The 16539-nt window shown below is 46.1% G+C and overlaps 1 protein-coding gene across 1 annotated transcript in view; it reads right to left on the bottom strand.

Moving 5' to 3' along the window:
* Positions 1–16539, bottom strand: part of LOC123757635 (alpha-ketoglutarate-dependent dioxygenase alkB homolog 4) — a 53357-nt gene that overhangs the window by 1516 nt on the left and 35302 nt on the right. The gene's annotated exons all lie outside the window — the stretch shown is intronic.

The following is a 16539-nucleotide window of genomic DNA, read 5'->3' as shown; positions in this document are numbered from 1 at the left end:
CACCCACCTTCCCTGGATCTATCTCAGTGAGATAGCTACGGGAAGTCACCAGGGGGCTCCCCAAGAAAAGGCTTTTTAAAAAATCTATTTTCCTGGACCTTTCACTTAGCCCTCACACCACTGGTTTATTGATTTTTGTACTTCATATGGCCTACCAAGGACCAGTGCCAATACCTGGTGCAAGGAGCAAATGACATTCCACCATTTCAACACGAAAGTATGCAGAAATTCAGTTAAGGTATATGTACTGACAATTGTTGGGTTCACAAGATTCAAATCCGATAAAATGCAAAATAACTCGACAAATAATACGAATTAAAACTTTGCCTGGCCCAGCGCGCGAACCCCAGTAAACCTCAAGGTCAGCCTGGCGTTTCCCACACTAAAATGTGTGTACTTTTTTTTCAGTTTTATCGGCTCAATTTTCGTGTTATGTTCTTGATTTTGGTATCAAATTGTTTGCAATAGAATTCTCTGAGGGAATATATGCATATAAGGTCAAAAGGCCCAGAGCACTACCCACAGCAAACCAGAAAATCCACCAAACATTACCTGTGAGCAAACGCCCACCCCACACACACACGCACACATCCCTGTGTACAGGAATCGTAGCAGACGTGTGGAAACAGGCTAACATAGTTCCAATCTACAAAAGTGGTAGCAGGGAAGACCCCCTCAATTATAGACCTGTATCATTGACAAGTGCAATAGTGAAAGTATTGGAAAAGCTAATCAAAACTAAATGGGTAGAACACCTGGAGAGAAATGATATAATATCAGACAGACAGTATGGTTTTCGATCTGGAAGATCCTGTGTATCGAATTTACTCAGTTTCTATGATCGAGCCACAGAGATATTACAGGAAAGAGATGGTTGGGTTGACTGCATCTATCTGGACCTAAAAAAGGCTTTCGACAGAGTTCCACATAAGAGGTTGTTCTGGAAACTGGAAAATATTGGAGGGGTGACAGGTAAGCTTCTATCATGGATGAAAATTTTTCCGACTGATAGAAAAATGAGGGCAGTAATCAGAGGCAATGTATCGGAATGGAGAAATGTCACAAGTGGAGTACCACAGGGTTCAGTTCTTGCACCAGTGATGTTTATTGTGTACATAAATGATCTACCAGTTGGTATACAGAATTATATGAACATGTTTGCTGATGATGCTAAGATAATAGCATCAATAGCATAGATAAGAAATTTAGATGATTGTCATGCCCTTCAAGAAGACCTGGACAAAATAAGTATATGGAGCACCACCTGGCAAATGGAATTTAATGTTAATAAATGTCATGTTATGGAATGTGGAATAGGAGAACATAGACCCCATACAACCTATATATTATGTGAGAAATCTTTAAAGAATTCTGATAAAGAAAGAGATCTAGGGGTGGTTCTAGATAGAAAACTATCACCTGAGGACCACATAAAGAATATTGTGCAAGGAGCCTATGCGATGCTTTCTAACTTCAGAATTGCATTTAAATACATGGATGGCGATATACTAAAGAAATTGTTCATGACTTTTGTTAGGCCAAAGCTAGAATATGCAGTTGTTGTTGTGGTGCCCATATCTTAAGAAGCACATCAACAAACTGGAAAAGGTGCAAAGACATGCTACGAAGTGGCTCCCAGAACTAAAGGGCAAGAGCTACGAGGAGAGGTTGGAAGCATTAAACATGCCAAAACTAGAAGACAGAAGAAAAAGAGGTGATATGATCACTACATACAAAATAGTAACAGGAATTGATAAAATCGACAGGGAAGGATTCCTGAGACCTGGCACTTCAAGAACAAGAGGTCATAGATTTAAACTAGCTAAACACAGATGCCGAAGAAATATAAGAAAATTCACCTTCGCAAATAGAGTGGTAGACGGTTGGAACAAGTTAAGTGAGAAGGTGGTGGAGGCCAAGACCTTCAGTAGTTTCAAAGCGTTATATGACAAAGAGTGCTGGGAAGATGGGACACCACGAGCGTAGCTCTCATCCTGTAACTACACTTAGGTAATTACACACACACACACACACACAAAAGGTGACACCCCTAGGGTCAACACTTGCAGCAGAGGAGCTCCAGCATATTTCAACAATCCTAAGTATTGTAGTACAGGTTGATGATAGTGAGTGGTGTCCCAGAGAACATAAAGGTATAGTGCTTTTGAAAAATAGGTGAGATAACAGGAATGTGCCAAGGGAAGTGAAAAATCAGATGAGAAAAAGTTGCCCTAGTGTTTCCAGTGCAGAGAAGAACATTCAAGATGGCTGCCGGCAAGAGGAAAAACAAAACAGAGCTTGATTTTGCGGGATTCAGTGAAGAAAGCATTGATATAACCAGTCTATACAACAAGTTGGTAAAATTAGATACTATAGTGACCTCTCATGTAGAAATAATTAGTAAATTGAAAGAAAGTAATGACCATTTAAATAGCAAAGTTGTATGTCTTGAGGGTTTAGTGAAAGACTTGTGCAAGGATAAGAATCAATGGGAAACAAATTGCAAAGCCACAGAAGAAGAAAATAAACTCTTAAAAATAGCTTTGGAAGAAGTTAAAGTAAATTTAAACATAAATGACTACAATAGGTTAGATAAGGAAATTCAACAGGAGAAACAGCTTTTGTCAGCACAGATGGAGGAAGTTACACAGGGAATAGAACAGTGCAAGAAAGATATGCAACTTTCAAAAGAAGACAGAGAGAAGCTGAAACAACCTCGCCTAGGCAAAACGTTTAAATGAGAGAGGGAGCCGAGCGGACAGCACACTGGACTTGTGATCCTGTGGTCCTGGGTTCGATCCCAGTCGCCGGCGACAAACAATGGGCAGAGTTTCTTTCACCCTATGCCCCTGTTACCTAGCAGTAAAATAGGTACCTGGGTGTTAGTCAGCTGTCACGGGCTGCTTCCTGGGGGTGGAGGCCTGGTCGAGGACCGGGCCGCGGGGACACTAAAAAGCCCTGAAATCATCTCAAGATAACCACCTATGCACAAGTGGCCAAGGAGAGGGAAAAAATTGAAGAAGCAGTAAAGGAAGTCAAACACTGCAGCAACCAACATAAAACAAACATTAGGCTGGAAGTGAGAAAAGAATTGGCATCTAACCCGAAGTTGATGCAAAACACAGTTGATCGGAGTAAGTCCCTTATAATTTTTGGCTGCGAAGAAAAGGAGATAACATCTAGGACAGAAAGAGTTGTAGAAGAAGCAAAAGTAGTAGATAAAATTGTTGGCCTCGTGGAAGGTCTTACAACCAGAGAATGTGTGCGACTACAGGAGAATAGGCAGATATGTAAAAGGGAAAGATTGACCTTAGAGGATCACCCTAAATGGTGCCAAACAGATGGAAGAAGTACTAAGGAATGCTAGAAAATTACAAAGTGATGAGGATGGGAAAGTGGGATCGTTAAGACGAGATCTTTCAAAAGAAGACAGAGGGAAGCTGAAACTGAACCTCGCCTAGGCAAAACGTTTAAATGAGAGCAGGAATGAAGAAGAAATCAATTCTTTTTTCTACAAAGTGATAGGGGTAGGCAGACCAGTAAAGTGGTACATAAAGGCAAACCAACATAATCAATAGAGAGAGGGGGAGTGAAGAATAAGGAGAGGGGGAATAAGTTCCTGAAGATTGCATACACCAACATAGATGGAGTGAGATTGAAGATACTGGAGTGAGATTGAAGATACTGGAGTTAAGTGATGTAATACAGCTGCAGACACCAGACATTGTTGCACTCACAGAGACAAACTTGAAGATGTTATTTTAAATGCGGTCATATTCCCAAGGGGCTACGCAATTTGGAGATGGGACAGAAAAATTAGGAAAGGCGGTGGTGTTGCTGTGCTGGTGAAAGAACACCTAAAGGTGAACGAAACAATGACTGCCAAGCCACAAGAAGTTGACATAATAGCACTAGAGATCTGCCATGAGGATGATAAACTAATGATCATAAATGCATATAGTCCACCACCAAGCAGCATATGGTCAAAGGAGGAGCTAGATAGTAAACGAAAAGGTCTTATAACAATAATGAGAGAGATTATAGCGAGAGCGGGTAACGATAGTTCACGACTGTTGATAGTTGGTGATTTCAACTTGAAATCCATAGACTGGGAAGCATATGAAGCTAAAACAGAAGATTTTTGGACCTGTAGATTTGTAGACCTCATCCTGGAAATATTCTTGCATCAACATGTTAAACAAGCTACGAGAATGAGGGAAGGGAACTTTCTTTCCATGCTAGATTAGATATTTACCAGGAAGGAGGAAGAAATATTTGACATTCAGTACCTTCCTCCCTTGGGTAAAAGTGACCATGTCTTTTTGGGAATAAAGTATGCAATGTGTTATAATCTGGAAGAAAATAAGGAGGTTGAAGCAGTTGAAAAACCTGACTTCAGGAGAGGACATTATGGCGACCTTAGAAATGTTTTTAGTGAGTATAACTGGACAGACTTAATGCTAGGCAAGGAAGTGAATGAGATGCATGTCAAGTTTTGTGAAATATAAGATAAAGGCACAAAAAAATTTATACCAAAACAGAGATGCAGAACTAAGAAACAGGATTGATTCAATAGAAATTGCGATAGGGCCAAAGACCAGAAGACCCAAATATGGAATCAATACAGGAAGAGGCCAAACCCCCAAACATACCAGCGATACAAAGATGCGAGAAACAACTACATGGCAGTGAGGAGAGAGGCAGAAAGAAATTTTGAAAAAGGAATTGCAGACAAATGTAAAACAGAACCAGGTCTATTCTATATATTCATAAACAACAAATTGCAAGTAAAGGATAATATTCAGAGGTTGAAAATGGGAAATAGATTCACGGAAAATGAAAAGGAAATGTGTGAAACACTAAACTAAAAGTTCCAAAGTATGTTTGTACAAAATGAAATCTTTAGGAACCAGACACAATAAGAATTCCAGAGAAAACATAAAGCACATCGAGGTGTCTTAGAGACGAAGTGGAAAAAAGGCTCAAGGAGCTAAGTAACAAAGCAGTTGGCCCAGATGGAGTTTCACCATGGGTTCTGAGAGAATGTGCATCTGAGCTCAGCATTCCACTTCAACTGATTTTTCAGGCATCCCTGTGTACAGGAGTTGTAGCTGATGTGTGGAAAAAGGCTAACATAGTTCCAATCTACAAAAGTAGAAGCAGGGAAGACCCCCTTAATTATAGACCTGTATATCATTGACAAGTGTAATAGTCAAAATATTGGAAAAATAATTAAAACTAAATGGGTAGAACACCTGGAGAAAAATTATATAATATCAGACAGTATGGTTTTCGACCTGGAAGATCCTGTGTAACAAATTTACTCAGTTTCTATGATAGTTACAGAAATTTTACAGGAAAGAGATGGTTGGGTTGACTGCATCTATCTGGATTTAAAAAAAACAAGTGTTGAATGTAATGAAACGCCATTTTCTGGGCGAGTCCCGGAGGCTCCCCGGAGCCATCCATGGCTGATATGGATACCCTAACTGTTTTGCACTGTCGATGTGGGTGGACTTCTAGGCCTACCGGGTACCTCGAGGCAGAACCTGGCCCCCTCATGGAGGCACAAGGGGCAATGGCCTATAGAATGCACATCTGATTTTGGAGCATTCTATATCTGCCATCAACTGGGACAGGCACCCAGAAAGGTAAGCGCCACAAAACAAACCCCTGTCCTGGTTAACAACAAAAATCTTCAAACAAGTGGACAGAACTCCCCAAACGAAAAATGAGCAAACAAGCATGACGTTACACGAGCTGCGCCGCATGTCTGCGCAGCTCCCCCCTTCACAGGAGGAGGAATGGGAAGCCCTAGACCTTCATACAGGCGATCCTTCGCCCCAGTTCTAAGGCTGGGTATCAAAAATGTGAAAAAACGCCACCGGAAGGAGGGAAGGATGCCTGGGAGCCTCCGGGACTCACCCAGAAAATGGCATTTCATTACATTCAACGCTGGTTTTCTGGGGGGGGAATCCCCTACGGCTCCCTGGAGCTACTTCAAAACAAAACAAGAAAGAAGGGACCTACCAGGGAGGTGGTCGGCTCTGCACTCCTAACTCGAAGTCGAGACAATGGGCTGCAACCGCCGACCCAAAGTGACACAAGCCCGACATGGCCTAGGAATGTTTACGAGGTAGCGCGCAGACAGGGCCCTGTTCGATCACCAAAAACCCCATGCCCGAATGTCAGCCCAAGATACTGGGCTGACATTCGACTTAAATACCCTGCGGACGACCTAAGAGACCCGAACCTGTGAACAGGGAAGAAAGGAAACCGGATCAACCCAAAGCGCGTCCCCGGACACAGAAGCCTTGGCACGCAGATAACGGCAGAGGGCTGCAACCGGACACAATACATGATGAACCCTGGCCTGACCAACCAAGCATCAACAACCCAAGGACACCTCCGGAAAGCAGCAGTCTCATTCTTCGCCAGAAAAGAGGGAGACGGCTGCAGACGAACATACCTATGACCACGACCAAAAGAGAAAAAACCTCTGCACTGGAGAAGAGCACGAAGCTCCACCATCCGACCCCCCAGAGGCCAATGCCAACAGAAAAAGAGCCTTAGGAAAACAATCCTGAACTGAAGGGGCCCAACAAACCGAGGAGAAGAGAGATAGAAGAGCACTCTGTCCAAAGATCAGGATGGCTCAGGCGGCGCATGAGCAGGCCGAAGGTGAAACAATGCACAAGACAGCTTGCGAAACGGTGCAGAAGTAACATCGATATTGAAAGCAGGCTGCAGCGGCTCCGCCAGTGCCGCATGAAACAAGGCGTAAGATGACAGTCCTGGAACAACCAAGAGAGAAAGGACAACACTCGAACCGAAAGCAAAGAGTAACAATGAAGAGTCAAAAAAGAAACGGAAGGACCGCCAGGAAACTTCATACTGCAGCCGAGAAGACGCCTGCAGGTGGGAAACCACCAGAGAGGGCACCTGAGCACTATAGAGATGGTGATAAACCAGAGTCAAAAACACCAAATGCGAAGACTTGAGGCGAAGCATGAACCAGTCTCGTACCGGACTGGGCCGATCTCCTGATAGAGGCGGAGCCGCGGAAAAACCTCCAGGTTCGGACACCAGGCAAGCAGCACCTGAAACCACGGCTGGGCCGGCCACCACGGGGCCAAGAGGACTACTCGCCCCTGGTAAGTCTCCAAGCAAGCCAGGATTTGGAGCAACAGCTGAACCAGGGAAAAGAAGTACAGTACAGGAACCCCCACCTCGACCAGTCCTGCCAAAAGGCATCAACCCCGACAGCCTCACAGTCGGGGAAGGGCGCCACATATACCGGAAGATGCCTCGACCACACCGACGAGAAGAGGTCCACCTCCGGGCGCCCGAACATCCAGCAGAGCCAGCTGAATGAGTCGGCGTCGACCGTCACTTCCATGGAAAGGGGAAAGAACCGGGACAGGCCGTCCGCCAGGATGTTAAATACCCCCGGACGTGAGCCACCAGGAGAGCCACACCCCGAGAACTCAGCAGACGAGTCACCTGACGCAACCAGCCCCAAATAGCCAAGGACCGCATCGAACCCCCTTGGTTCAGGCAATGAACCACCGGGAGCAGTCCAGAGCCGGATTGTCAATCCACAGGCGACCTGAGCCTTCCGAAGCTTAAAACACACAGCAGCGAACTCCCGCACCATGCTGAGGGCCAGACGGAAGGACGGACTTCCCCCACCCCTGGCCAGCCTGGTAAGCACTGGTCACAAAGCCCCAGGCGAGAGACAAAGCATCCGTGAACACATCAAGCGAGGGCTCAGGTAGGTGCCAAGGCACAGAACCCTGAAAAACGCAAAGAGGAAGCAGCCGACACAAGGCCCCTGGGGGTTGAACCCAGCGATCGCAAGAGGTGGAAGGGACGTCCCCGAAGGCAAACCCGACCCAGCAGGTAGACCATAATCACAAAGTTCAGGCTCCCGCAGACCCTCGACCAATCGCTGGGTGACCCAGGAGCCCCCCCAAAACAAGCGCATGCGGGACCCCAGCCGAAGGAGAGACACCTGGAGAAAGAGACAAGGAAGCGGTCTGAGAGCCCCACACAAGACCCAGCCAGGACCAAACCAGGGAGGTAACCAGATGGGACTTCCTCCAGTTCATCAGGAACCCGAACTCGGTGAGCCGGGAAAGCACCAAATCCCTGACGAGCGGACATGCAGACCGACTGGGAGCCCAAACCAGCCAGTCACTGAGGTAAGCCAACACCCGAACACCTAACAGATGCGGACAGGACACCACGACCCAGGTAAGGCATGTGAACATACAAGGTGCCGGATTCAACCCAAATGGATGGCAACAAAAGCGGTAACATTGAAGCCCCACAGCGAAACCGAGCCAGTCCTGGAACCCCAGATGAATAGGGAATTGCCAATACGCGTCCTTGAGGTCCAGAGACACCATCCAAACGCCCGGCTCCAACAGAAGACAGACCTGGGACAGAGTGGTCATCCGAAACAAGGGGCAAGAAACCCACGAGTTCAGACGGGACAAGTCCAGAATGAACTGCAGGTCCACACAGTCCCGTTTCGGAACTGGAAACAGGCAGGAAACCCACCTGTGAGACGTTGTCGTTTTAACCACGCCCAATCACACTCACTCCAAGATGACTCGACAGAGCGCACGAGAGGAAGCCTGCCCTGTCAGCTCCCGAACCTCCCGAAGGAGGAGCCACCCAACTCCACCACAGGCCGAGTGAAATGACCGAAAAGGCCACAAATCGTGAACCTTCCCCCCTCCCCACCGCCCCGTCAATGGGGCAAACTGCGAAAGGGCTGCTGCCCCTTACAAGAACCCGACCTGCGCGCAGAGCGAACACCATACAGACAAGGCACAGTCGGGACAGCAGGCGGCACCGGCACTGAACCTGGCACCGGCACTGAACCTGACACCTGTGGCCAACCCTGACGATGGGAACCGCGAGACCTGGCACAACCCTGCCGGGAAGAATCCATCCGGGTCCCCCGGAGAACCAACAATTCAGACATGGCGGCAAGTGGTAGAAGCCGCCTGAATATAATGCTCAACCACAGAGGTCTCAAAAAGCAAGGGACAAAAAGGGGAAGACAACCGAAGAACCAGGGCCCAAGCAGATTCCAAGGAGGAAGCTAGAACCTCTAGTCAACACGTGAAATGCACAGCAACGCCTCCCGCAGGATTGTCGCAAACAGCTTCAAAAGAGCAGATGACGCACGAGCAGCCGAGCCTAAGGCACCAGACCCAGGAACGACCCCAAGCGCCTCTACATTCTCCGCAAGCCAATCCAAAGACAGCTCCAGGAGGGAAAAGAAAAGCAGAACCGAAGCCAAAAAGTCACGAGCGCGGCCAACAGGGAAGGAACCGGCACATGAAGCTGAAGCACACCAATATCCCGGAAAAGGGCAGAAGCGAAAAGGCACGCATTAAGATGCTCAAAATCCCCCCCCCCCCCGCCCAGGTAAGCCTTGACCACCGTCAACGCCTTGCGCCACTCAAACGTGCAGGTCTGACAGAACGAGTTCCAAGCATCCAATGAAAACAAGGTGCAATCTGCAAGTCAGGACAACTCCGGAACCTCATAACGAACCCAGTAAGGACACCAAGATCCAAACCTGAGTGAAGAAGGATCCATTATGGAGGCATACTCCGGATCATGCAGGAGGTAAGCCACAATGGCCGACCGCACCTCAGGCGGAGCGATGGGGAAAGCTGAAAACCTCCGGAAAGATGGAACCGAAGGATCTGCAGGGACACGGAACCAAACCCGGTGAGAGGGCTGAACCCAATTCCAAATCATACGCAGAGGGAGAAAAAGAAAACCCCACTCCTTGCAACAATAAACCCCATTCAGAAGGTCGGAAAATCCAGGTGGTGTCCAACGGAGCCCAAGGCCCCCAAGTCACCTTCTCCCCTACCCCCGGAACCTCCACTTCAGGCCCCGGGGTGGAGTCGTCCACCAAAGCCCCGGCCTCACAAGAAAAAGCCGAGGCTTTTTCTTTTTCGTTGCTCCTCCTGCAACGGCAGGAGGAACAGACTCGAATGCCTCTGTAGCCACCCTGGACGGGGCAACCCCCAAAACTGCCTCAGAAAACCTCCAAACCGTCTCAGAAACCTGTAAACTCCGCCCGGACCCCCGAAGCCCTCAGACGCTTAGGGGCCGGAAGCAGTGGGGGGAGGGGGGGGGGAATGTATGAACCACCGAAGGGGAAGAACGACGGGACGCGGATGGAACCAAGGCCGAAGCGCCCAACACCCCCAAGTCTGAGTCCGAATATGCAAAGCATGGCAGCCTCAAGGCATCCGAGGAAGCGGCAACCCTAGCGTGTTGCAATAACCTAAACCTAGCCTGCACCTGAAGAAAATCATCATCAGATTGGGTGAATTGAGTCACAAACAAGCAACAAAGCTCTCAGGACTCAGGGTCGAATGTGTCACCGACCCAACAGGCAGCATAATGGAGGCAAAAACTATGAGCGTCGCCCTGAGACAAGGGGACAGAGCAACCCTCAAACTCGCACAAAGTGAGAGGGGACACAGGGATCTCCTCCATTAGACCCGGGGGTTCCCCCGGGGTTTTCCAGGGCCCCTAGACTGGGTCTGCTAAGGGTTATCCCAGGCAGGGTACTGCTAACCAGTGCCCCAAACTACCAAACAAACTGCTAAAAGCTGAACTCACAGGACATGTCCACTCACGAGGGCAAAGCAGGGGGTGCCACCACACAAAACAATCCTAATATAAGGGAGGGGGAAACACAAGGCAGACCCCCCTCACCAGGCAAAAAGAAAAAGAAAAACCTCGCAAAAGGACAACGTACCCTAAGAGAACAGAGCCGGCCGCTGTTAAAGGTGAAAACTAGCTATGCAGTATCCCACGCCCCACCAGTGCAATAAACCAGTATCCACGCCCACGCCCCACCAGTGCACTTACCCCAAGGCAAACAAGGGTGGAAACCCCCCCACACACTCGAGGAGGCTAAACGCCAAGCAGCGAAAGGCCAACAGAGGTAGACCCAAGGTGACTTGTGGAAGGGAACCCCCTTGCCCTGAGCGAGGTACTTACAGGGCACTCAGGGAAGGTGACACTAACCACATGCAGCCCGAGTACCTCAGAATATTACTCCCAGCTCACATGACCACCATAAGAGCAGCACTGAAAAAACAATAAACAGCACTGAGAGAAGACTGGAGATGGAGCCACTGTGCATGATCTCATCAGCCGAGGAACTGGGGTGAGGATCGCCGGCATGAGGGTCTGGGGGCTCCCCCTAACCCCCTCCCAGGGAGGGGGGGGAGTAAGTAAGTAATTATCAAAAGAAGGCATCAAACCGGGAAGACTATGTAACACCACCATAAGTACTAAATAATCAGAGGCCGCTAAATATCACCAAGGATGCCAATACGATAAAAGAAACGCATAAGGCGAACAATATCAAAAGTATCCGATTCACCAAGAATTCTATCGCGGGATAATTGACCATGAGGGATGGTCGGAAAGCAAGAAATTCAACAATAATGTGCACAACCGTAAGAGGAACAATGCAATAAGGACAATAAGGAGCAGGGTGGCGCTCCATTAAGTGACAGTGAGTTAAACATGTATGGCCAATACGTAATCTAGCCAGAGCCGTTTCCCACCGCTGGTTACAGTGGTAGGAGGAAGGCCAGAGACACACACAACTCTTAAGAGTATATAGTTTGTTACCAGTAACAGAAGACCAACAACCTTGCCAACAGGCAAGGATGGAGGAATGAATAACTGGGTAAAAGTCGGAATAAGGAATACCTTTACGGGAGATGGGAAAAGTACGGATAGCTTCCTTAGTGGCAGCATCCGCACGCCCATTTAAAGAGACATCAACATGGCTGGGAACCCAGCAAAACTCAACCGACTTAAAATTTACTGGAGATAAGAAACAGCCAATGTTGCAACTCGATGACCACCGGGTGGACCGGATTAACCCTTTAACTGCGCGGCCTATAAATATGACATCCCCCCAGTGCGCAAGAAATGAAATCTCGGGAAAAAATTCTTTTTTCTTCTGAAAGTGTCAAAAACCCCTCCCTGTATATGGGTATAACAACGGAAGTTCGAAATTGTACTTACTTTGGCTGCTATGGGGTACGAAAGGTGGGGCGTGACGTCATCATCCCCTGTGCGCCAGAGCAGTATGCTCCCGGGGCCGGTGGGGCGGCCGGGGCGGGGCGCGCGAGTTGCCGCGAATATATTTTTGTTCATTTTTTGCGCACAGTTCCAAATACATTTTATTTGTTTTTACATGCTAATCCTATGTATAATGAACACGTACACTATATTATGGCAGTAAAACATCTGTACTGTCCGAAGACAATGTGTTTTGTGCATGACACTTGTGTACACATATGTTGCATATATTTACCATATATCATGCTAATTTATGTATATATACAATCTATTTACAGACTATACACTGTCACACACTATATACACTCACCATCAACACATTCAGAACACCGCGAGTGTGAGCTGTCACACTCAGCCAGCCCTCCCTCACTCCTCCAACATCTTACTCGCCAACATTGCTCCTCCCACCATACTGTTATTGTATTTATTACATGATTTACACATGTTATATATACCTATCTACATGTTTTATTTACCAGAACTATGCAAGTAAGCCGGTATTGTGTCCAAACAGTACAGTGGCCACCATACACTGCATGACAAATCACACAGCAGACAGCAGAAGACGCTACGATTACGACGTCACCTCCCTCACCAAAATAGCTCCTCACAACATACTCCTGGTGCTGTTATTACACTATTCACACACACTGTATATACCCGTGTACATGTGTGTTCCCCATAGTGAACCACAAAGCTAGGACGGTGAGCAAAACAGAGTTACTGCCACAGTGAGGCTACCTCAATTCTCTCCCTTCCGCCCTCCCTCACCAAAATTCCTCCTTCCTACGCACAACACTCATTATAACCACAATCCTGGTCACTAATACCTGTAAATGAATAATTGACCACAAGTTTATTTTGAAAAGGAACCTAAGAAATCATTTGAAGATTCCTAGATGGACGAAATAATGCTGTGGTGCTGTGGCTAGCGCTGTGAACATCGTGAACAGCATTGAATCACTGATATTTGAACATTGTACCCAGTCATTATCACACTCAGGCACTTCTATAATACTATCATGGCTAAATAATACAGGTTATATATATATTTTGACATTATTAGGCGATGCTGTGGTCACATGCTGAACAGCAGTGCTGTGCGCTCATGCTGCGAGCGCCAGCCTTGGTTGCTCACACACTACTGAGGCTCCCACACCCGGGAATGTGGACCACGATTTTTTTTAAAGATGGCGTCTGTTTACAAGAGCCCTGAGGAAGCTGATGTGAACCCCATGTAGCCGCGGGAGTTTTGAATGGAACGTGAAAAATACAAATACCCGGAGGCGCGTTGCGCAAACCAGACGTGAGCCTGCAGGCGCGTTGCGCAGTTTAAGTGTTAAGGATATTAGATTAAAGACCACCTGAGGACCACATTAACACTTTCCGGCTCCAGGCGAATGTAAAAAAAATAACCGTAAGTGCTCCCGGCGTTTTGCCGCGTAAGCGTAAAAACAAACATGTGTATACTCTTTTTACTCTCCTGACCTTAGTTCTCGAGCTACGTATTTCATTTTGGTACCAACGTGTTCGCAATAAAATTCTCTAGAAGAACATCAGTAAAAAAAGTCACGAAACGTATAGGGATACCAGCACCAAATAAATAACTACGAAGATGACTCGCCGTGAGCGCCCAGCAGCAACAAAATGTTTTTACTCTTATCACCTCCACACTTGTCCTACAGCGTTAATTTTGGTATCAATGGACTCGCAATGAAATTCCCAACACGGTGATATGAATATAAGCGTAGAATAATGATTGCGGCCCGCCCGCAAGAGTGTGGGAAGTGGTGAAATTGTTACCCGGTATCGGTGACGGGACGACGCACGGCGCTTTGAAAGTTTATACTTATTTCACTCTCATGACATTATTATTCTATGTACGTCATTCATTTTTGTGTCAATGTGTTCTCAATAGAATGTTCTATGAGCCCGTAGGTAAAAAAGATCAACAAAGCGTAAGATAGAATAGCGCCAAATATAAAACAACGCTGGAACATATCAGTGAGAGTCAAACACATACGAAATGTTTTTACTTTTGTTATGTTTGTGAACCTTTCATGACCTTATTGTACCATGCAGCCTATTGGTGAGAAAGAGAGCCTCATGGCGCGCAGTTTGAAACAAACCCAAATTAAATCAGGATAAAAATTGAATTTTATACAAATATTTTAAAAGAGGACATAAGTTTATGTCCACTTAGCGGTAGCGGGTAGGCGAAACAGGACGCCGGGAGGAGTCCTCATGGCCGGAAAGTGTTAAGAACATTGTGCGAGGAGCCTATGCTACACTTTACAACTTCAGAATTGCTTTTATATACATGGATGGAGAAATGCTAAAGAAATTGTTCATGATTTTTGTTAGATCAAAGCTGAATATGCAGCAGTTGTGTGGTGCCCATATCTTAACACTTTATGCGGATCAGGACATAACCTGGAGTCCTGTTTCGCCTATCCGCTTCCGCGATGTGGACATAAAATGATGTCCTGAAAATAATATTTGTATAAAATTCAATTTTAATCCGATTTACTTTTGGTTTGTTTCAAACTGCGCGCCATGAGGCTCTCTTTCTCACTACTAGGCTGCATGGTACAATAAGTTCATGAAAGGTGTGGACCACTTCGATCAAATGGTATTACCATTTTACCAGGAAAACTAACAAGTGGACCTAAAAGATAACGTTTTATTTCCTGCAAATGGCTTTGCATAATGCCTTTGTTTTGTACAAATACAACACAACTGATCAAATAAAGCTAACATTGCTACAGTTCCACGAGGTGGCAATTTGGGCCCTATTGTGCTGGGACCCGGAAGATAGGCCTCAAACAGCAACAGTATCTCAACACTTGCGGCACGCTCCAGACATAAATGATGACACAGGTCCTGCCTATGCTGACGCCATGCAAACTCCTGGACCATCTGGTGTGAGGTGGCCCTTGTTCATTTCAACACCTCAAGCTGAAGCAGCAACCGAATCAGTACCCGAGATGTCTGGCACACTGCCATTTGACGAGACGGTTTTGTCAGATGACTCTGACTCTGACTCAAATGTTGAACCTCCAGCGATTCAGTTGATTCTGAAAATCGCATGAACTAAAAACTGAAACGAGTATTTTGATACCAGAATGAACACTGTATCACATAAACTGCCATAAGTAGACTCGAACCTTCATAGATTTTTTTGGGGTGTAGCGTGTGTCTGCATGAGTGTCCCAAACGGGTTGCAGATGGGTGACTTTAGCCGTTTATACTGGAAATGCTTCCCCATATCATGTATTATATGCATATGTCTGTTTAGGGAATTTTATTCCGATCAATGTACAACCAAAAATAACTGTGTGCAACAAGTATAAACTTGGCAAACATAACAAAAGTAATAACATTTCGTGTGTGTTTGGCGCTCACTGATATGTTCTAGCGTTGTTTTATATTTGGCGTTATTCTATCTTACGCTTTGTTGATCTTTTCTACCTACGAGCTCATAGAACATTCTATTGCGAACACATTGACACAAAAATGAATGACGTACATAGAATAATAATGTCAGGACAGTGAAATAAGTATAAACTTTCAAAGCGCCGTATTGCACATGTGTCGTCCCGTCAACGATACCGGGTAACAGTTCCACGACTTTCCACACTCTTGCGGGTGGGCCGTGACCATTATTCTACGTTTATATTCATATCATCGTGTTGGGAATTTCATTGTGAGTCCATTGATACCAAAATTAACGCTGTAGGACAAGTGTGGAGGTGATAACAATCCCAAGAGTAAAAACATTTTGTTGCTGTTGGGCGCTCACGGCGAGTCATCTTCGTAGTTATTTATTTGGTGTTGGTATCCCTATACGTTTCGTGACTTTTTTTTACTGATGTTCTTCTAGAGAATTTTATTGCGAACACGTTGGTACCAAAATGAAATACGTAGCTCGAGAACTAAGGTCAAGAGAGTAAAAAGAGTACAGTATACACATTTTTGTTTTTACGCTTAAGCGTCAAAAACGCCGCGTGCACATACCGCTTTTTTTTTTTTACCTTCGCCAGGCGCGCGAAAGTGTTAAGAAGCACATCAATAAACTGGAAAAGGTGCAAAGACATGCCACTAAGTGGCTCCCAGAACTGAAGGACAAGAGCTACAAAGAGAGGTTAGAGGCATTAAATATGCCAAAACTAGAAGACAGAAGAAAAAGGAGTGATATGATCACTCCGTACAAAATAGTAACAGGAATTGATAAAATTGATAGGGAAGATTTTCTGAGACCTGGAACTTCAAGAACAAGAGGTCATAGATTTAAACTAACTAAACACAGATGCCAAAGAAATATAAGAAAATTCACTTTCGTAAACAGAGTGGTAGACGGTTGGAACAAGTTAGGTAAGAAGATGGTGGAGG

This window comes from Procambarus clarkii, chromosome 19 (assembly GCF_040958095.1).
Source record: "Procambarus clarkii isolate CNS0578487 chromosome 19, FALCON_Pclarkii_2.0, whole genome shotgun sequence".
In the NCBI taxonomy this organism is placed as follows: Eukaryota; Metazoa; Arthropoda; class Malacostraca; order Decapoda; family Cambaridae; genus Procambarus; species Procambarus clarkii.
This window is presented reverse-complemented; position numbering and strand designations above follow the sequence as displayed.